This window comes from Podarcis vaucheri (assembly GCF_965113315.1).
Source record: "Podarcis vaucheri genome assembly, chromosome: 1".
Lineage (NCBI taxonomy): Eukaryota > Metazoa > Chordata > Lepidosauria > Squamata > Lacertidae > Podarcis > Podarcis vaucheri.
In genome coordinates this window covers 66,114,599-66,137,905 of record NC_138759.1, presented here as the reverse complement: position 1 = coordinate 66,137,905, position 23,307 = coordinate 66,114,599, and the positions used below count along the sequence as shown (strand labels likewise).

The window sequence follows — 23,307 nt, the reverse complement described above, 5'->3', positions numbered from 1 at the left end:
GCAATGGAAAGAAATAATATTATGAATTATGAATCTGAACAGTAATGCCTTGTTCTCCCCATCCTGCTACCCCCCGAAACTGGGGGCTCAGTGTGCCAGGCTCCCCAAATAAGCTTTGAAGAAGCCACCCCAGTTGCTACAAAGTCAAGACTATGTGTTGTATAGGAGTTATTGAACAGCAGATCCTATTACAGCGTTCTTCACAGGAATTATGTCTGGACTGTGTCAAACAGAGGGATGTTGGTATAAGATTGCTATTTAACTGTGTTCCAAAAGACATGAAAGGTCAGCATGGACAAAGCACAACCCAATGAAGCAGCTAATATATGGACTAAGGAGATGTAGGGCTTTCAAACAATAGTTGAGTCATGACATTAATTGATAATGATTTGCCTGCCCTGGAGAAGACTCAAATGGATTTGCATCAGACTTCAGTGTTATGCCTAGAAAGGAAACCCTCTCATGTTTAGAAGCATGGGCCATGCACGTTGTACACACCACACCCATGGTCCCACTTTTTCAGCAAGCATGGTCAATGGTTACAGTCTGTGCCAGCAACTGTTACAGTATTCTCACAGATGGGGAAAACAGGGCTGAGACTATTTTGTGTGCCCAGGGCTAGTCAAGTCACTACAACTGTTATTATCCAAAGCGAGTTGCAAATAAACTTGCACACCTATGCTGGAGTTTTTAAAAATCATGTGTCGAGTGGGAAAGTGCCATTTAAATTGTATATTCGATTGCATCACTTTTTAGCAGGTACTTAAATGCAGATAAGCTGACTCCTGAGGGCAAGATTTTGTTATGATGACCCAATATTAGTGTAAATTATAAATAGCTTTTGTTGAAACCAATTCAAGCTGACTGCCAAGTATGTAACTAGGCCTAAATATAAAGGCTCACACACTAAACTCCATGTGCAAAGAGGAGCTTAAGAATATTTAAAAATAAAAATAAAAAGCACTCTTCATCTGAGGATCACAGGGCAGTTGACAATGTAAAAGCACAAAAAGTATCACATAATAACAAACAAAACAATAACGTGTGTGTGCGCGCGCACACACACACACACTCACACTGGATCAGGCCAGTTGCCGATCTAGCCCAGCATCCTGTTCTCACAGTTGCCAAGAGATGCCCTTAGTAAGCCCACAAGCAGGCCCTGAGTGTAAGGGCATTCACCTCTATAATTTCCATCAGCTGGTATTCAGATGCATACTGCTCCTAACCATATGTGCCATTTTTTCAGACGTGAGCAAGTGTTTGTCAGAATAATCACTGTAACATAAAAAGGTCATCCTTAAATTATGCGTGTTGGATTAGGACTGAATAACTATATGTTTATATCTTGAATTCTCTTAACAAATACCTTTTGTCGATGGCTTTGCATATTATACTAAAAGCATTTTCACAGAAAAATTGTTTGTCAAGCCAGTTGTGTCAAGATTACTTAAATAAAGCTGCTTTGGGATGTTTTGGCTTAAAAAATAATGTTTTGCTTTTTGCATCCAAACAAACTATTTCCTATAGTTTGGCTGTAACATAGCATAATCTATGATGGCCGTCAGATTGAGTGCCAAGAGCAATGCTGAAATACATCAAAGTGGAGACTGTGGCTAATTTTAGTTGTGTGTGATGTACATAATTTGGATATATGGTTTCGTGAACATGGTAGACATCAAACTACACTTACTAAACTTACTACTGTATAATATTATTTCCCTGAAATTAGAACTTTCAAATGAGAAACACTGTCCTGTTTTCATTTTAATTACAGATTTTTTGTGAGATTTACATGGAAATCTGCAATTAAATATGAATTTAGATGCATATTTTAAACATTTTTCTAAGAATATGCATCTTAAAATACATTTTGATATTTTTTTTAATGCCACAGCATTCAGAGAAGTGTGAAATCAGATGGATAGCTACATTTTGCTCCACACGTTATTGTGAGAAATGTGGAACAGCTCAGTTAGTACTGGAATTCACAAAGATTACATTCTTCAAGCACCCCTAGAAAAAGGTACCTTTAAAATATTTAGGAGAGAGGCAGAATAAATAAATAGAAGAGAATAAATTAAAAGGAAGTTCTTCTTCACCCTGCACATAGTTAAGCTGTAGAATTCTAAGACACAGAATGCAGTGATAAGACTACCAATTTGGACAGCTTTAAAAGGGGATGAGACAAATTCACTGAGGATAAGGCTAATAATGATAACAGCTACTCGTCATGACGACTGTATATTATCGCCAATATGCCTCTCAATTCCAACTGCTGTGAAACAAAATTAGGGAGACTGCTGCTGCACTTTGTCTTGTTTGTAGGCTTACTGTAGGCATCTTGTAGGCTCACTGTAGGCATCTGGTTGGCTTCTATGAGACCAGAATACTGTGCTAGATGGACCTTTGGCCTGATCCAGCAGGGTTCTTCTTCTGACATGTGAATGTATGTTGAGACAGGGTTTTTCCCCCAAAAATTTGATCTAATTTTCATTTGCTTTCTTGTTCTTGAGGCCTTAGCAGAGCCGTCACTATTCTGCTGCCATCCAGATGCTTTGGATTGGCTGGAGCTGGTGGAAGTTGTTCTAAACATCTGGAGGGCAGCAGATGGTGAAGGCTGCATTAGCAGTTTGGGCTACCAAATTTTCTGCAACAATTTCAGGGGGATTTAAGCATGCCCATTATCCACCCAGTTTGACCCAGCATTTTGACATATTCTGACTAATAATCTTCATGCGCTCTTTTTGCTGATGAAAGTTAAGTAAATATCTTACAGAGAGAAGGCTACCACAGTGTTAAAAAAAAAGTATGCCAAATTTTATACCTTGATAACTGGCCTATATTCGCAAAATTCTGAAAAGTAATTTTTAAAATTAAGTATTTACAAAAATTGGCCCTGGTAGGAATAGTTTAAGAAATAAATATGGAAAACGTGGGTGCTTCATGTCTTTAGACATGCTAAAAGGTTTCCCAGATGCACATGCACAGTTGTTTAAAGATGTGCGTCCATTTTACATGTTTCCTATGTGGAACAACAGTGTTTCCTACAGCAACAGTAGTGTATTGCTAAACTTGCTTCCATTCAGGCTTGTAATTCAGAGCTATTTGGAGAAAAATAGTCTCATTCATTTTTGTGCATTCACAGTTACCATACGGAGTCATATAAATAGCAAGCTTGTAGAATTTGTTTCTCTGGTTTACTTTTAATGAAAGAAACAAGCCAGAATCCCCTTGTGGGGGTTTTGTAGTGAATTGTTTCTTTCCCAAATGTTTCATTGAGAAAAGAACGCAGTAGTCTAAGCAATGAAAACCTACACTCTTTTTCTACTTCTATCAAAGCCTTGTTGAGATGTATGGCCTGCTATTGTATGTTTATTCAGGCATCAATCACAATCAAGTCTCTTGCTAGTTCATCTGTAAGGGCATTGTAATTCTATTTTTATCAGTTCCTTCCTGTTCACCAGACAGTTAAAGTAGCATGAACAGGGGTCAGAAATATCTTGATGGATTCGGTTCCCAGAGATATCAGTGACCAGAGGAAGAGTTTTGTTGAAATTTCTTCCTGAACTGATAATGGAGACAAGCAATAGCAAGGTGTAGAAAGAGGGCATGCAGTGCAAGGCATAGGTGGCACATATCAGTGATACAGTGGCCAGACTGCGTAGAAGACAGCAAATAATGTACTGCTAATTCATAATAAATGTTAACATTCTCATTTAGTAGTTTAAAACTGAATGTATTTGCTTATGGTCAGTACAGCTGTGCATTTTGCAATCACATTATTTAGGACAACCTAAAGATGGAGCGAGCTTGTTTTCTCTTGCCCTGGAGGGCAGGATTCAAACCAATGGCTTCACGTTAAAAGAAAGGAGATTCCGACTGAACATTGGGGAGAACTCTCTGACAGTAAGAACTGTTTGACAATGGGACTGGCTCCCTTGGAAGATGGTGGACTCTCCTTCCTTGGAGGTTTTTAAGCAGAGGTTGGATGGCCATCTGTCATGGATACTTTAGCTGAGATTCCTGCATTGCATTTGCTGTCCTTTTTTCTCCATGTTAGTCCCCACAGTTCTCCAGGAATGTCCCCTAAAGGGTGCCCTGGTGGCTCTGTGCACACAAGATCTACTGTGTATTGTTTGGAGTGTGTATGTGTGAAGGGCAGAAAATGGTGTGAAAAATAAGATGGAAGCATCTTGGCATTTCACCTTTCTTTCAGTTGAGGTTTATTTCACTCATTGTCTCATACAAAGGGCTTGTGTAGAATTTCTGACTCCTTTTTTGCACAGCCTACTCCCATCATCAGCTGCTTTGGAAACTCCATTTTGCAAGTGGATTGCCATGCTACACTAAGCTAGGAATAGGAGTACTTTCTGCTGAAGAAGCTGAAATCTAAAATGTGTTGGGTTTATGCCCCTTTGAATGCTACCCTAAACATTGTCTTATGTATTTCACATTTTACATTGTAAATGGAAAATCTGTGCAACCAACTATTGACTGATTTATTATTAATTTCTATGCTGCTTAATATATTAAAAATATCTCTAAGCGTTGTTCAAAAAACTGAAGCTGCAACAGGCAGCTTAAACAAAATATTACAAAAAATACACTGTTATTTTAAAACATTACATAAATAGGAAGTTATTAATACTAAGTTACTAATATATAAAAAAATCAATATCAGTTCATTTTCTTTCTCACACACCCTCACTCTTAGCCTCTGAGATCTCAGCCAGAGCCCAAACAAACTCAAAACTCACCCTCAAAAGGCCTACAATGAGAAGAGTTCCTGGAAGCAGAGGACATCACCCTAGTCCTTCACGGTAGACTTTCATTTTATGGGCAGGCCCATTGACTTCAATCTAGGACAAATAAGTAAAAGCAGATATGAAAAAGGAGCTACAGTGGTGCCCCGCAAGACGAATGCCTCGCAAGACGGAAAACTCGCTAGACGAAAGAGTTTTCCATTTTGGAGGTGCTTCGCAAAACGAATCTCCTATGGGCTTGCTTCGCAAGACGAAAATGTCTTGCGAGTTTCTGCGGGGGTTTTTTCCTTTCCCCCCCTTTTTCTAAGCCGCTTATCAGCTGATCCGATAAGCTGATAAGCCGCTAAAAGCCGCTAATAGCGCTAATCCGCTAATCCGTCAATGGGCTTGCTTCGCAAGACGAAAAAACTGCTAGACGAAGAGAATCACAGAACGGATTCTTTTCGTCTTGCGAGGCACCACTGTAGTTTTATTCAGTTGTGAGCTCTAAAACTGGTACCCTATAGTTTCAATCAGGGCTGTCTTTAGCATATGCGGTGCTGGGGTGCAAAGATCAGCCTAGCGGCCCCCCTCCCAGGCTGCCCAGAGTTGTTTACATTTTTTTAGGGAGAGGAACCCCAAAGTTGTTGACCTTTTTTAAGGAAAGCTTCCTCAGAGTTGTCGGGGGGGGGGAGGCAACCAACACAAGCAGCAGAGGAGCCCTGCGCAACAAACCAGCCTGAGGCGTCAGCGACTGAGCGAAGCCAGGCGCCTCGTGGTGTAAGCAACATGCGCTGGGTGGACCTCTCCACAGCCCTACACCACTCCCAGGCATGCAGGAGGGCAGAGCCGGCCGGCCACCTCGGCACCTTGCTGACTCGCTTGCCCCCAAATTCGCGGCGCAAAGCCACCCACAGGCTCTTCCCCGGACTCTTGGCCTAGCGCCCCTGAGAGCCTGGCGCCCGGGTGCCCCGCACCCCTAGCACCTATGGGTAAGATGGCCCTGGTTTCAATACAATGCTGAGCTTCATCCAACATATGTGGAATTCCTGAGGCAGCAAGTTGAACAATTTGTTTATTTGGCCTGATCAGTTTGACCGCATCTCTTTCAGCCATTTATTTGTTTGTTTTTAGTGACATGAATTCATTTTTAATTACATGAATACACACATTTCTGTACAACTTACGCTGCGGTCTTATACTTAGACCTGTCAAATTCAGTGGGGATTCCTCTGAGGTAAGTGGGAATAGGATTGAAGCCATAAATGCTATTTATCCTGCTTGTTACAGGGTGTAATATGTAATTACAAAAAAAGTTCCTCTTCAGTTGACAGTATTTCATCTGAATAACTTTTGCTTTGTTGGAGCGAGTTTAGTAATTTATGGCAATTTTTGATTTCCTGCTTTGCATTCCCAGGACAATGTTCTTCAGTGAGCATGGCAATTCTTAAAAACAATAACCCTGAGGGTAACTGAAAAACCTTAGCTTCAAGCACTAAATCTAATTTTACTATGCCATGACTCCCTCAGGATATATTCAGAATAACTATTCAGTATAGAAGATCTGCTGTTCAAACTTGCATAGCTTCATGGAAATTATATTTCAAGGACTGTGATTCCCCAGTTTGGGATCTTAGCAAGCAGTGAAACTGCAGTGAGTTTGCTGAGCTTAGTTATACAGGTTTGAAGTCAGCAGCCTACGGTGTAGCAGACTCTCTTGAGGAAAGCAAAGGGGGAAAGCCCACAAATTACAGTTTTTTAATTCTTTCCAGATATATTCATATTATTGCTATACCAGAGCAGAAGAGAATTTCCTGTCCTCTTGCAGGTTCTGCCTTCTCTGAAAAATGTTACTATAATGCAGCAGGCAGAATATAATATGTAAAGATAGAAATCAAGAGATAGTCTGGTAATGTATACAGTGGAACGTCGTATTACATACCGTCCTCCTTGCGAACGCTTCGGGTTACGAGCTCCGCTAACCTGGAAGTAGATGCTCCCGGTTGCAAACTTTTAAAAAATCTATAAATCATTAGTAGACTGGTTTGGATTGTTTTGCATTCCTTTTTTCTTCTCTTTTCTTATGTTCTGTACTCCTAACACAATCATTGTGAGGAGCCTTGAGCACAATCTTGTGAGAAAGTATCATACACATCCATTTGAAATACAGTAGTACCTCTAGTTATGAACTTAATGTAGTTAAAAGTCACTTTGAGGTTTGTTTTAAACAACCAAGCAGTATATAAATTACATGAAATACGTATGCCACTTTTTCCATCGTTCAAACCATGCTCAAGGCAGCTTACCACATGAAAAAAGTACATATGTTGCAAACATCAAAAGTAGTCATAAACAATAAATAAAACATCAAAAAGTACACATACAAATTAAACTATTTCCACATAAATCATAAGATCTAAAATAAAGATACAAAAATTAATATCAATAGCTGCAACATACCCACTCCCAAACAACCCCCACTAAACAATACCCCTGGCCGAGAGTCTGTTTAGCAGCCTCAGCTTCTGTAGCTGGAGTCAGGGCCCCATCTTCCCAGGGCAGGTGGGAAAAGGCCTGCAAGGCAAGGAGCAGGTCTTCCAGGACTCACAGAAATTAAAAAATAAAAATATGCACGTAATGGTGAACTGCAATCTGTTTGATACCTTACTTTTGTATTAAGCTTTTTTAGCTGAAGATTAAATGTTGCTTTTCTATGACAGGAATGTAGGTGAACTGGAAAATCCCATCAACTTGAAAGTGATAAAAAGGTCAAGGTGATAACTATTTGATTAGACTAATTTGAATTGATAGAATGAGAACAATGGAGAAGTCTGTAAAATTCAAATGCATGCATTCTCTTTTATTAATAGACAACAGCTCAACAGAAGGTAGCTTCTTATTCTGTGGCTCAGAAGCACCTAACATATCCATTTGAAATAGTTAAAGAGGGTGTTTACTAAAAAGTGGTCCAAATGACTTTTATTGTTGACTCCTAAAAACACAAAAACTTTGATTTAGCTCTACATGATAAAATCTCACCTCCTTGCACTTTTTGATGGCACAGTAGAAAGATTGCATGTGACCCACATTCAACCTTTATGTTAACCCAGGCTATAGCATGGACTTGCACTGACATCTGAGAGCTTTTTAAGTTAAACCTTGTGAACTCGAAAGTAGCAATATTAAATATTGTATGAGAAGCTTGTCAAAAAATCTTCATAAAACGTGGCCTAAAAGCAATATCATGAGCTCCTTTTTATAAGCGTGGCACATTTTCAGTATAAACAAAGAAGTCATAATCTTAAAATTCTGGAGAATTTGTATTCTAAGGGAGATTAAAAAAACCAGTAATCATATTTTGTATGATAATTATAATAGTAATATCTCTTAAATTAATTGTTCTCCACTATCTTCAGAATTGTATGATAATTATAATAGTAATATCTCTTAAATTAATTGTTCTCCACTATCTTCAGAATTTCACTGTAAGTATAGATGGTGCAAGTAAATAGTCAAATCTTTTTATTTTTATTTTTTAGTAACCGAACTTTTGATTATGCCCTGAACTTCCAACACAAGTGTATGGGATTCTTGCTCTTTAGTGCAAACCATGGGAAGTGGGTTAAGAGCTCTCTCCTATGTAAACACTAACCATTCAAAGGCTTTAGCAGAGAGTGGGAGTTCACATAGTTGTTGTTGTTGTTTAGTCGTGTCCAACTCTTTGTGACCCCATGGACCAGAGCACGCCAGGCACTCCTGTCTTCCACTGCCTCCCACAGTTTGGTCAAACTCATGTTAGTAGCTTCAAGAACACTGTCCAACCATCTCGTCCTCTGTCGTCCCCTTCTCCTTGTGATGGGAGTTGTAGTCCCAAAACATCTGGAGGGCCAAGTTTGGCCATGCCTGGGGTAGTAGGTACAAAGTCACTACAAAGCACACTACATTCCACCAGAGAGCCAAGTTTCCCCACATTCCTGCTATGCAGACTTGTAAAAAGCCACTTGTTGAGTTGTGTGTGGCAAGTTAGAATATCCTTGAGGTGATCAAGCAGACAAACTTCGTAAATCAGGTAAAAGCTTGGTTCTTTCTTCATAGAGCCTATTTGCCAAAGTATCTAGGTAGTCAGGTATTTTACACACTTACCTCTGAGTAAGTCTCACTGAACTCAGTGAGTCTTACATGTGAGTAGATATATAGGATTGCACTATTAGTACATTATTTTTTATAGACTTATATAGATGCTTTTGTATGATAATTGCAAAAGCCATAATGTGATATTGGCGGCGGCGGGGGGGGGGGGCATGTACCTGAATCCACTATATCCTGCAGTTAAATTACTGGTTATAAGCCAATGCTTTCCTATAAAGGTTTGCGTTCCTAGGGAAGGGAAATAAGGTCACTTTTGTGGTTGCCCGCCCTTGTGCTTTTCCTCTCAGTGCTAGCCCCTTAAAAATTGTTGTTGTTTTTTAAAATTATGCAGGATCCTTCATTGATACACCCCGTGGGCCCTGGCACTTGCTTCAACATGTCATGTGCTGATGCTAGGTCTGCCTAGTGGGTAGAAATAATCCGCTGTAATTATATGAGGATCACAAGTTAGTGGTGAAAGACATGGCATATGCCATGTATTGAAATTAGCAGGAAATAAAAACGGGAAGTTTATCACTCTTAGTGGGTTATATTCTGCTTGGAGGTTTCAGACTTTCCAGGCTTTATAGGGTTTATCAAATGGCAATGTCCCTGCACAGTTGGGTTCTGTATGCAGAGTTGACCCAGATTAACCTCCATGTGGCTGCCTTTCCCCCCTTTTTAGCGCACTCTTGTTTTGCTTTTGTGTGTGTGTGTGTGAATCCATGTTTAACTGAGTGAACTGGAGTTCAGAGAATAAGAGAGCCCCAAATCCTGGACCTCTGTGGAACATAATACTAAATGCTTTTCCACATTTGCCATTCTGCAGAGTTAAGAGAGGTTGCTTTCTGGTGCTTTTCCTCATCTGTCACAGTGGCAATATGTAGTGACATTTCTAACTGCTAGCATGGAAACAAGATAAAAAGTGTTTGGGACAACTGGGAAATTTCATTTAGACAGAATGTCAGACCCTAGTCTCCAGTGTAAATACTGTAGCTTTACCATGTCCAGCTTTATGATATCATTTTATGTAAAATTATATCAGAGTCTAGCTATGAGCAGGAAGACCATTGCGCTTGTTGAATAAACTTCCATTTATCCTACCATTTAGCAAGACCTGCATCCCCTCCATATCACTGCCGTTTGTAATGTATAACAAATTTTAAAAGGTGCCTAGCGTTGTAAAAGCTCAAGCACTCAAAAGAAGTCCTACAATGCCTTGATCACAGTGGAGTTCTGAAGGTTTGTTAAGCCTCTTCAGCAAAGCCATCTCCTGCCCACATTTTTCTTGCAGATCAAGTTCATGCTAGCTAATGATTATTTAGATTTCCACAGTAACCTAACACCGATATTTCAGGACAAATAGGCACCAGTGTGGCTCCTGAATGAGCAAGCTGCATGTATTCATAAGCCATTCCATTCATTTCTCTGACATGTAAAAAAAAGGGGGGAGGGCAGCTTTCATCCTATTGCCAACTCTTTTATCTTTAAAGCATCAGGTTTCCGGAAATCATTCTGCCTGCACCACAATTTCAAAGACTACTCTGGACTATTCAGAAACTTTTAATTCTCATAGTTTTTATTGGAGGTTTCTTCTTTTCCACACACTCAAAAAAAATCTTAGTAAAAGTATTTGTGTGCAGAGTTACTTCACTTCCTACTATTGAGGACTGTGCATTGTTTAAAAAGATGCTGTGTTTATATACATTATAGTGAGGACTATGGCCACAGCTATTGTTGAAAGATGTTACACAGCCATTTATCACAGTATGTCAGCAAACCCATTGTAAAAATGTCCTGCTAGTTAAATGAGGCTTAGATTTAATGGGGCTGTAAGAAAGAAAGAGTTTCTTTTATCATACTGTAAATAAGGTTCCTATAGCAATGTCATTAGGTTAAGGTGTAGGCTCCCTTCTGAATTAAGATAGCAACACCTCTTGCAGAGGTCATGAAACAATTCCGAAAAACAATTCTGGCAGTCTTTTTGTAGGGAGCGGTGCTTTGTCACAGACATAGACAGTACTGCAAAATGAATGTTGAATGAGACATATGGTCTGCTATATGTTTCACTTGCCAATGAAGCTGCGTAGTAAGCTATTTACGTCCTGCATTTGGGAGGATTTCAGAAAACATTCAGAGAAAAGTACTTGATGGAAAGAGGTTCTTGAATTCAGGGCTATGTCTACACTGCAAGTTACCTTGCTTCTGTGGAATCTCAGAAACTGGATGGAATCAAAAACTCAGTAGGGACAGTGCCCATCTGCTCCCATCTGTTCGACTCGCTAAATTGAAAACCAAGGCGCGGCTTCCGATTGGCTGCAGGAGCTTCCTGCATGCAATTGGAAGCTGCATAAGCCACGTTGTATGTTTGGATTCAAAAAAATGTTTGCAAACTGGAACACTTCCAGGTTAGCAGTGTTCAGAAGCCGATTTGCTTGACAACTCAGCCGTTCGGGATCCAAGGTACCACTGCAATGGCTAACTTTACTGCATGGTAATCACCAGAGATTTTCTCAGGTATCAAAAAAGGAGGAGCAATTTGAGCAAAATAATTTAAAATTTAATTTTAACAATTTCAGTTTACCGTAATTTTAAAAATAAGGCAATTATCAGCCTAGAAATCCCTTGTGGATATAAGGCCTCCATTGCACACATTCCTTTTGTGTGAATGGCGAATTGTGTTTACATATGAGCTCTGTGTGCAATCTTGAGTGTGCATGGGGTTGTAGATTTGGCTGTCCTTTTAAATATTAAAATAATACACCTCCAAAACAGAATTTTATCTCAGACCAGCAGCATCCTGTCAGTTTTTAAACCAGTTGACAACTTCAGTGTATTGATGCCTATTGCACATCTCAGCGCAAAGAGGGGGATATCTGTGTTTATCGGTGTTTGATACAAAATGGCTCTTCTGTTGAAAGACCTCCAGGCCAAACTGATAAATAGCTATGAAATTCATTTTTAGAGTGTTTGAATTCAAATCTTTATAACTTACTAAATGGAAGACTAGGTAAGCACAATTCACAGGTCATCAGAGGAATGAATATTTTAAAAAGCATTGTAACAACCATAAACCACAGACCCTCCTTCACTGACCTAGAGCTATTTCAATCATTTGAAAGCCTCTTTTCATATGCTAAGGTTTGCCCTCTTCACATACCTTTCTGTAATAATGGTCTCTTGCATAGTCCTATCTTTCTGAATCTTTATGCCTTCCTTGAGCACTTGCTTCTTTCAGTTCTTTAGGAGATTTGAGGTCTCTTCATTACTGTTTCCCCCCCCTGCTTGTTGAATTGTTTAATGCATATCTTCTGCTCAACTCCTCCTCTGCTTTCTCTCATCTTTTGTGATGTCTTCTGATCAAAGACCTGTTTTTCTTATTTTAACCTTTTCTCTGGGTTGCCTGCTAAAACCTTTTATTCTTGCGATGGTGACAAATGCCTCTGTATACTGATCTCTTTTCATAGTTGTCTTGATATTTCAGCATGCATGTTCAATTTTCTTTTTCTGTTAAGAATAGATAGCTTGTTGATGATGCCAATTAAAATGTTGCAATGGGAATGTGTTGTTTCCTTTTACTTTGGCTTGACTAGGTGGCATGCACCATTGGAACGATCTTAGATCATCCCTCTTTCTTTTCCTCCCATTTGATTCCCCCTCCCTCGTAACATTTCTAAAATATTCCCTTTCCTCTCTTCTTTTACAGCCCAAATCCTGGTTGATGATCTTGTTCCGTCTCAGTATGATTACTCTAATCAACTTCTCTGGCTTGCCTTTGCTATATCTCAGCCCCTTTGTTTCTTTCTGCTAAGTGCATTTATCATGCCCATCATTTTGATGACAAAACAAGTGTGCTCTTAAAGGCTTTCCATTGAATGTCTTTGAATTCAGCATAAATACACTGACGCTTACTTATGGCCTTCTGCCAATGTTAGTCTATGATTTAATCTTACAAACCTTAAATGTTCTTTTTCAGGGCATTTCTTTTTAATATATTCTGTCTGTTACAACAGTTTCTGGAAGTTTTCAAGCATGTGAATGGGTCAGACAATCATTTTCCAGCCACAAAATGACTTTCTAATGTTACCTATTGGCATATTTCTATGAGAAATTATTGGGTCTTGGAAGGACAGAGTGAGCCAAGTTCAAAAGTTTGTCAGATTTAAAGTGGCCTGTGATTGCAGTGCATGTGAAACACTTTAAATGTGTTGTAACTGCAGAACTGTTTGTGAAATCATAGTGGACATAATGTATTCTGAGCACAGAATTTGATACTCCATAGCACGGAATTTTGATTTCTTCCTCAGAACTTGTTATTATTATACATTTGTGCTGCAATCCCATGCACACATGTTTAGAAGTAAGCCCAATTGAAAATCTTGATTAAACATGCATATGCTTCTACTGTAAGCCCTGCTCACATCCTGCATTTTATTCTCAGGGCCTAATAATTATGTGTATAAGACATTTCTTATCACTTTCCCCCTCTTTTTCTTCTGCTTCTCTCATACTTCTCACTGACATTATTTTGCCTACTTTTAGGTGTAAAGCTTTTAGCAGGGTCCTGTTTTACTTAATATTTTAAAGCATCATATAATTGATGGAACTATATAAATAATAGCAACAGTATAAGAAACACTGCCCAACTTAACCCATGCTAAAGGGAAGACTCTTTTCTACACCGATATTCATCAGCATGATTCAGTGTTGTGAGGGAAGTTAATAGAGGGCACCTCACTGTACTCATTTGGAAATTATGGCTTAATAAAATAACTTTAAAAGGCTCTAGAAAGTGATAATTTAAAAAAACTACTGTGGCTTGAAGTATAAAATGCACAGTCACAAGGGCATGATAAATTTGCTGTTTTAGGTATATCGTCCGTTCATCTAACTTCATTGCAATCATAGCTGTACATTTAATAGCAAAAATAATTTGTTCTGTTTAGCGTCCAGAACATTTGAGGTACAGAGACAAAAATAGTTACAAAATAACTGCAGATAAATTACAAGCTTTGGTTCAGGATTGCTATAAAAGTTCTAGGTATACTTTTGAAATCACTGGCTGTACTCAGATTTACTTTTGCAAGTCAAGTGAATAGAACCCACCATCACACTTTGTTATCTAGATTAGGTAAAGGGACCCCTGACCGTTAGGTCCAGTTGCGGACGACTCTGGGATTGTGGCACTCATCTCGCTTTATTGGCCAAGGAAGCCGGTGTGCAGCTTCCAGGTCATTTGGCCAGCATGTCTAAATTTCCTTTTCTCTGTCACTGGCACACTCTGTAGATGACACCACAGGAATAATGGTTTTTTTCTGAATGGCTTAGGGTGGTTTGATTGACTGGGGGGGGGGGGGCGACCTTACCAGTGTCCTGTCCCCTACCCCATCTGGTTATAAACCCTAGCTTCTCTCCCCCACTCTTGACTCCTGCAGATAAAAAAGGAGAAGGGTGTAAGCAAAATAATTCACCGTCCTACTGAAGCCATTTCTGCAGGAGAAAGATGCCGAAGACAGGCATGGGACCTGCTGGCAAAGCAAAGGGGATGGGCAGAAGCATATAGGAAGCCTTTCGGTGGACAATGTAGTAATAATGGCCCTGGGTGTCAGGAGAAAGACTGGTCTGTGGCTCAGAATCTTGGGAGGGCTTTGTCCCACTTTGCCCATCAATTTTAGCAACCTTTTTCCTACACAGGTTATCTGCCTTCTCCATTCTGTCAATGGGGGTGATGTTGCCAACCCTGCCACCACCACACAGGGGCATTCATGACTAAATGGGGCGACATTTTTGCCATCTGTTTGATGGCAGTCAGAATGTCTCTTTTCTCCTGCAGTACCTTCCAGAAGCAGCTTCCTATGCAAAGCTCCTGGACCTGAGACGTGGGGCAAGGCAGGTAGATATAACTCAGTCCCAGATCGATCTCTCTCTCTGCCGCCCCCCATTTCTCTCTCTGTGTGTGTGTCTTGCTTTCCCCCACCTTTGAATATGTATTCTAGCTGCTTCCTATCTCTCTACCACACAGCCTGCTTTAGCCCCTTCAGCCAGTACTATGAGGTGCAGCAATGCCCTGTGCTTTATTCCCAAACTTTGTGCTCCACAAAGGTGACCCACATACACCCAGGAAGTCAGGATCCGTACAACTGAGCTCCAGATCTCCAACCCTGGAAAGGATGATTTAAAAAAATAAATAAATGAAAAATTGGAGGTGTGTTTGGGAAGGAAAATTTAGTTGCCTTGTGTTGTTTTTCTCTTCTTTCCTTTATAGCAGCTGTGGCTTGCAATATGCTTTTGATTTGGATGCATATTTAGACCTTGACTTCTATTTATCAGCTATCTATATTATAAGAATCTTGCTTCTTGTCAGTCTAATTTCAAGTTGCTGCCGGCTCCTGACACCCAGCACTTTGTCAAGCATAAGCTGCTTGGCTCCTATTACTACTGATTTCAGCATTGCTAATAAACAGCAACACCAAGGCTATATTTCCTGGTTCCTGTCACACCGCTGCTTTCCTGGGTGAAATAAAAGTCCTATTAACATGCTCCTCCTCATTGGCTCTGACAGCTTGATTAATTAGCTCCTCTCTTTAGATGACCTCTGCACTGACATGACAAGGAGGTGAATATAAAATGAATAGTTTGTCCATATAATGGGCTACTGTAAGTTTCTAGAGTTTTATCAGATCAGACTGTCTGGGGCTGGGAACCTGGAGTATAAAATCTATACTCCACAGCTGTCGAGTTTTGAACTACAAAGCTTTACAACATGGTTCAAGAACTTAAAAACAAAACATAGCTATTAAAGAAAAACAAATATCCAGCATGGTTGTGCTCTTTCATAAAAAAAATATTCTTTGCTTGTACTGTCATGAGCTCACAATACAAATGTATTTCCTTTTTACATTACCAGATAAAATGGCCTTTTGGCTTCCATTTTTTAAAAACTGGAAAAATATAGCATGCAACTCTGTGGGCATGCAGTCGTCTATAGGCACTGTTTTAAAATATCCCTGTAGTTAAATGTCACTCTATAACAGAAAGGTAGAGTTGGTAGCTCAAGAGATGATGTCTGTAAAAAATTACAGTCTCAATTTTGTTATGGAAAGTCCAGAGACCTTCATTTTTTAGCCCATGTAACCATTTTAAGACACAAATGTGTAAATTTTATGCCATACAAGGATTGAAATAAGGATAATTGGTGAAGCTTGCTTCCAGCCACCTTACCATAGCATACTGCATAATGTTCACACACCCCTTTTTGGGAAAGAAAAATCAGCATTAAAAATGTGGCAATTGTGCGGTGAATTACAGTACTGTGGACAGCTTGTATATCGATTAAGTTTGGTAATCATTTGCCATGTAAGTCAACACTACCTATTAGCACTAAGCAGAACATGCTTAGTTCTATTTAGTGATATTTGGCAGAATAAAAGTGGGGTGTGGGGAACCAGTATTGTACCGTAAGTAATTATAGCTGTTTCTGATTTTGATGCTATTTTTTGAATTTGATTTACAGTCGTACCTTGACTCCCGAACGCCTTGGGAGTCCAGCGTTTCGGCTCCCGAACAATCAAAAACCGGAAGTGAGTGTTCCAGTTTTCAAATGTTCTTTCAGAAGTTGAACATCTGACACAGCTTCCATGGCTTCCGATTGGCTGCAGGAGCTTCCTGCAGCCAATCAGAAGCCGCGCTTTGGAAGTCGAATGGACTTCCAGAATGGATTCTGTTCAACTTCCGAGGTACGACTGTATTTATTATTTAAAAGCATGCAGGTATAGTTACAGCAATTATAAACACTCAGCATTTTAATGTTGACAAACTACAAATGGATTTTTTAAATATAACTTGATTAACAAATGGTTAATTAGAGGTGAAGAAGGAAAAAAGAAGGTGGGTGCCATTCTGTGGTCTCTGGGGGAGCCATAGGGTACTGCAGATCTCCACTTCTGCAGACAGAGGCAGAGGTCCACTGTGGAGAGGGAAAGGTCCTCTCTTGCAGAGGTCCTCACTAGACCAACATTGGAAAGCTTTGCTATCATAGCAGTGCTTGGTAGGGTTGTAAGAAATGCAAACAGATTCTAGGGTAGATCTCAAGAGGCTTTGGATCTTAAGGGCAGGGATTTTTTTGAAGAACCAGTGTTTTGTATTTAATGAGCATTTTGTATTCTTTTATTGTTGCTGCTGCTGTAAATGGCCCTGATGTTTTGTAAGAACGTGGTATACAAATGCCCCTCATTCTCTGCACACACCAACAGGAGAGGGAACTATGCCAAACCTGGACCTCAAATAGTTATTTTTCTCTCTCATTGGAACAAACTATGTGTGGTGGGTTTTTTAAAAAAAGGTGGAGGGAGTAAAAAGCCTTCTCTCACCTTTTGGCCTTGCCAGCCCAGTCCTAGGGTTTCGGATTTTTCTGCCCTTTAACAATCTGAGAAAGGAAAATCATTCCAGATCATTTTATGCTGCTTTGTTCTAGTTTCAAAAATTTTGTACTGTGTTTTAACATGCTTATTTCTATACTTATTTAAGTAAGTACTTAAATTGCTTACTTACTATCATTATTTCTTTTGAGAGCTGCTTTGATTATAAATATTGTAGAAAATCAAGAAATAAATACCAAACAGTATTATTTAATCACAGCTTTTCTCTCTGGATGCTATTACATAAAAATCAGAAATTCAATTTTCTGTATTTGATGTGTCATTCGATTTTCTCTCTCTGTATGTGTTTAAGCACCAATGAAAGTGCAGGTGTATATTAAACTGTTGAATATTAAAGTCATGGAATCTTCCGCATCCCCCTCCCAAAAAAATCCCTTAATAAGTGATTCTTAATCAGTAAAGTTTATGTTTCAGTTCAAGCTCTGTTTTAACAGCGGTCTCATACTAGTTTCTGTCAAGTATGTGCTTTTCTCTTCTAGAAACTAAGGTTAAAGGGGCCGTCTTTCAGGCAACAGAACAAAGAGAGGTGGGCTTAAAATTAGATTTTGTGTAAACCTATTCTCATGTGAGCTGACCTCTTTATTTAACAATATTGAAACCAAAAGAAATGAATGACCCACATTTACACTGATTTTTTTTCTAATTACCATACAAAGCCTCCCCTTAACTCAGTGTTTTTGCAACCCAGAATTGTTCTTCCCAGTTGTTTGTTTTTCATCTTAAACATCTTCATTGCCCAGCCCCTTCTGTTAATTACTTCTTTGCTGCTATACTGATGGAGGAGCATTGCTTCACACACACATACACACTGTATACATATAGAGAGCGAGCTGTAAATGCTAGCGCACATATTGTGTTTGTGTTGTGTGTATTGTACTATATCTTAGAAAGGATACATCCACAATAATGTGAGCCTCTGGACTTCATACTGTACCCACATGCAAATAAAATGGCCCATAAGTCAGGTTCTGTAAAATATAAATTCCGATTCAGTTGTCCATAAACTTTGAAATTGTAAGATAGAAATGTTGGGTTCTAATAGCGCTGTAAAGTGTGTTCAAGTGTATAAACTTTCAATCAAGCCAGAATTTGGAAATGAACTTCGGCTTGTGGATTTGGGCTGTTTGGAAGCCATTAACCATAGCAGGGTTTTTCCCCAATAGTGGCTATCTGTGATTTTCTGGTCTGTTTCCCCAAATAAATAAAAGGAGGAACAAAGTGGAAGATGTGTATGAGTGCATGGCATTTGTGCATATCATGGTCTTAAAAGTCAGTATTGATTTGTACAAATTGGGACTATAACTTTCCAACATTACCAAGTCTGGGTGCCACTAGGAACTGTGGTTTGTTTAAAATAGAAAGTGGAAGCTTTTGCCATCTTCCTTTGGATTGTGAAAGGGGAAGGAAGGGGGACCACACAAGCCCAAAGCTTGCAGTGGATTCTCATAGTGGGAAACCATAGGTTCCAATTATCAAAATCCAACCAACGAGACAATAGCATCTTTGTTGCCATTCTGTTGACTGCAATCAGCTTATTCCAGAGATGAATCTTTAGAGCCTTTTGCAAAAGGCTGTAGCTATTTTTAGAGTTTGGAGTGAGAGGGAAGCACATTCCTAACAGACAGAATTAAAACAAAATACTTTGACAGTTACATTTAAATTTTAAATTGTACATTTATTTTAATCATTAATAGAGTTGCCCCAAGGCACTTATTTTTCATACTGTTTTGAAGTCATTTTTGTAAAAAGCTTCTCTCCTCCACCCCCTAGGCCTTTTTCCTCCCACCCACTTTTACAGCAGAAGATTAAAGATCTTGCTGACAATTTTTGCTACCAAAATTGGTAGAACAGTTTTGCAGATAGAGAATAATTATAACTGAATACTTACAACTGTAAATACAGCAAGTAGGAAGTGGCACGTTCAATCTTTTCTCTGGTTATCATTAGAATAGCAGCAGCAAATGTGAGTTAATGCAATTTATGCTACCTTTAACTCAAGCAACCACAGGTCTCCTCAAATGGGCAAAGCAATTTCATTCACGAGACCAGTGCAGATAGGTCTAATATTCCAGCTGGGCTGACACATACTGTTGTAGCTCACTGATCCCTCTTCTTTGAAAATGCTGCAACAGTTTTGAAAATGCCAGTGAACAGCAGAGGGGCAGAAGAAGCAGATGAAGTGGGGCAGGGGGCACAACAGCTATTGTTGGGTTTCAGTACCCACCCAAACATAGGGGTGCACTGTCAGAGGGGTAGAAAAACATTTCTAAACACTCATTGGCTGATTAGTGTGTGCAGCAGGGCTCAGGAACTAGGTACCATACGCACATGATTCATCATCCAGGTACACACAGATACCTGCTTCTAATTGTTTTAATTTTATCAATGCTCAATTCTTTTTAAATGATGGTTTTTTCTGTGTTTTTAGTGATTAGTTTTTCTCTCTATGCTGCCTTAAGTCCCATCAGGGAAAAAGCCGGGGTATGAATACATAATTTTTTTTATTAAAAAAACAATAAAAAAGAACCCACAGCACATTTGATAAGACACAACATCATAACACTTTTGGATAATCTAGATGTGGAATCCACAGATGTGGATAATCTAGACTGGAACACCAATTGACTCCTTCAAATAGATTGTGGAAAGCTACATTTACCTTCCCGTAACAACATTTACTCAGCATATATATTAATTTTATTGTCAGTATGCATCCTATTGTTACACAGGTTTACTCCTGCATCATGTACAAATTACTGAAAGTTATGCAAGGAGAGGGCTTCGTGTGCCTCTCACAGCAGTATCACAGGCGTGCCTTTGCCTTGGACCCTGCTATTAAGCCACAGTCGCCTGCAACTCGCCATTCCTTTTCACCCTTTCATTTCTCTGCTGCGTATTGACTGGCTGGTCTCCATTCCCAAAACGGAAGAAATGCTTATCGGAAGTTATTTTGTGGAAGCCTTCCATTGTTTTGAAAGATATAACATAATGTGAGTGCGTTTGTACTGTGTCACATGAGAGGGTTATAAAAAGATCTGCGGAAGTTCAAATCTGTCAGCATATAAAACGTAAACACACTGCATCTTTGTGTTTACTCTTAAGTGAGCTGACATTTGCCCTAGTCAAGACAGAGATTATTTTTGTCATTTTGCAATATTCAAATACACCCCATAGCTCATTAACTAGTTTGCAGTGTAATTAGGGTCTGGAATACTGCAGAAGGGCTGAAGGGTTTGTTGTCTCCCGACTAGTAAATGAAAGTTAAAATCATTATATAGAGTTTACCTTAAGACCAAACTTGAAAGGGCTTCATTTTCTTCAATACCTCTTAAGAAATACTGTTTGTTGGCTGAAGGTGGAAAAGTTGGGTATTTTGCATACACTTACCTAATTGCGTACTATAGCTAAATAGCAGAATTTGGATTTTTTATTGCAGATACTCTATATTTTACAATACTGAATTACAGACCTCCTTTCTCCAGTGTTTTGTGGAAATTTCAAGTAGTGATCAGGTGTGTTAAGAAATTATAGTGTGAAAAGACAGCTGTTGAAATGTTTGCACAGGAACAAAACGTAGAAATGCAAGCTTGCACATCTTCCAACCAGAGGCAGCAATTCTGTTTTGGAAAATAATAGCGTAAATGTGAAGCACAAGTCATTTGTGCTTTCTGCTTCCCTTACATCTTTGCCATATGAGAAGCTTTTCTTAGTTTCAGTTTTGCCGTGGTTTTGTAAGTGCTTTAGAGGAATCTACAGTCTTGCAAGGGTACTTCCTCTGGAGCACAAACTTAATCATGTTCTGTCTGTTGTTTATCTGAACTTATCTCAGTATATCAGTCAGTTTCATATGATACTTAGGTGCCGGTGGACTAATGAGTCCTGTCAGCAGAAGCCCTACATAATGACATCCACTCAATCAATGGGGCTTTCCCGCTCTCACCACACATCCCTCATGCCCCCTAGAATTTGCTTGGGGAACGGGGTTGAGAGCACCCCCAAGAACTGCATGCAGGGGGAGGGGGAAATCATTCAAGTTGCATCATCTCAAAAAGAATATTGCAATGGTATAAAAGGTTCAGAAAAGGGCAATCAGAATATTCAAATGTGTGGAGCGACTCACCTATGAGGAACCATTGCAGGGTTTGGACTTTTTTAAGTTTAGAGAATAGGAGAGGTAAGAAGCGACATGACAGAAGTGTCAGGAGTTCAGCCTACACTTGAGTGGGACCCTGGCAGAGACAAATGCCCGACTGGCATGTTCCCTCCCTCCTGGTCGATTGGGAGCTTCATAAGCTTTCTTCAGCCCGAACATCACAGCGACCGATGCCAACTGACACGGGCACACTTAGGGATCCGCAGAGTTTGCGCATCATGCGTGACAGACCTCAGCAACTCAGCATTTTGGCTAATCTACTTTATTTACATATAAACACACACGGAGCACTGCAACATGGCTCCCTGTCTCTCTAGCATCAGACAGCAAAGAGAAAAAGAACAAAGGACAATAGTCCCACTTCACGGAACACAGCAACACAAACATCCTGTCTCCGTCACTTCCCACTCTGTGGAGTCAAACATATACCGTCGTGTGATAGACAACAACCCCATGGCTGCAATCATGGAGCAGGAATTCTAACAAGAAGTTTATAAAAATTTTGTGTGGCAAGGGAAGAATGGATAGAGAAAAGTGTTTCTCCCTCATAACACTAGAATTCTTGGAATGAAGCTGAATGTTGGGAGATTCAGGACAGATACAGTGGTACCTCGGGTTACATATGCTTCAGGTTACATACGCTTCAGGTTACAGACTCTGCTAACCCAGAAATAGTGCTTCAGGTTAAGAACTTTGCTTCAGGATGAGACCAGAAATTATGCTCTGGTGGCGCAGCAGCAGTGGGAGGTCTCATTAGCTAAAGTGGTGCTTCAGGTTAAGAACAGTTTCAGGTTAAGTACGGACCTCCGGAACAAATTAAGTACTACAAATTAAGTAACCTGAGGTACCACTGTACGAGGAAAGTCCTTCTTCATGCAGCACATAGTAAAGCTAAGAAACTCATGCCCACAGGAGACACTGATGGCCACCAACTTTAAAAGGATTGGACAAATTATTCGCCATTAATTTGTCCAGTCCTCTTAAAGTTGGTAAAAGTTACCAAAGTTAGAGATGGCGATGCTTTACCTCCACAGTTGAAGGGGGAAGTGCTTCTGAATACTCCTTGCTGGAAACAACCTTGGGGGTGCTCTTGCCCACACTTTGGAGGTCTTTAAGCAGAGGCTTGACAACCATATGTCAGGAGTGCTCTGATGGTGTTTCCTGCTTGGCAGGGGGTTGGACTCGATGGCCCTTGTGGTCTCTTCCAACTCTATGATTCTATGATTCTATGGTGGGTTTCCTGTAGGCATCTGGTTGGCCACTATGAGAACAGGATGCTGGACTAGATGAGGAATTGGCCTGATCCAGCGTATTCTTCTTACACTGAAGATGCTGTCTTCTAATGCTGAAATGCTTGACCTGACAGAACAATCGCCTTAGTGCGATGCTGAATTCCTCCCCATATATAAATTAAAAACCCTCCTTAAACCTTGGGATACTGTTGATTCTTGAATACAATGGAACAAATGCTTTCCAGTGGTAAATTGGCTGCATGAAAGAGAGAGAGGCAGGAGCTGTTTCAGTAGCCAGTTCAAGAGTTCATACACACTTCTGTGAAAATGAAAAACCATCTTGAGCATTGTTCCCTTCTGTTCCAAGTACAAAGTGCCCTTCTTTGACCTTTCTTTTGCTAATATAAATTCTTAACAGCCTGAAAATCCCTTTGCACCAAAGGAAACAAACAAGCAAACAAAACATCTGCAACACATGACCTTATGAGAGGATATGAGGGGGAATGAACCTTGCGTGACAGAGTCTAGTCACTACTAACAAGCAGCCCAATATATCACCTGCTTAAGTTGAAAGTCTTGGATTTAAAAGGATTTAGTTCCTATTGAATTTA

General features: G+C 39.7%; 1 protein-coding gene and 1 long non-coding RNA gene across 6 annotated transcripts in view; one reads left to right on the top strand and one right to left on the bottom strand.

Annotated features, from left to right (window-relative positions):
* MPPED2 (metallophosphoesterase domain containing 2) overlaps positions 1-23,307 on the top strand; it is a 126,878-nt gene that overhangs the window by 91,399 nt on the left and 12,172 nt on the right. The window lies entirely within an intron of this gene.
* Positions 1,080-5,656, bottom strand: LOC309527775. Its single transcript, XR_014217346.1, has 3 exons — positions 5,398-5,656; positions 4,761-4,862; positions 1,080-1,278 (listed from the first exon to the last, which is right to left on the bottom strand). It is a non-coding gene; the product is annotated as an uncharacterized lncRNA (long non-coding RNA).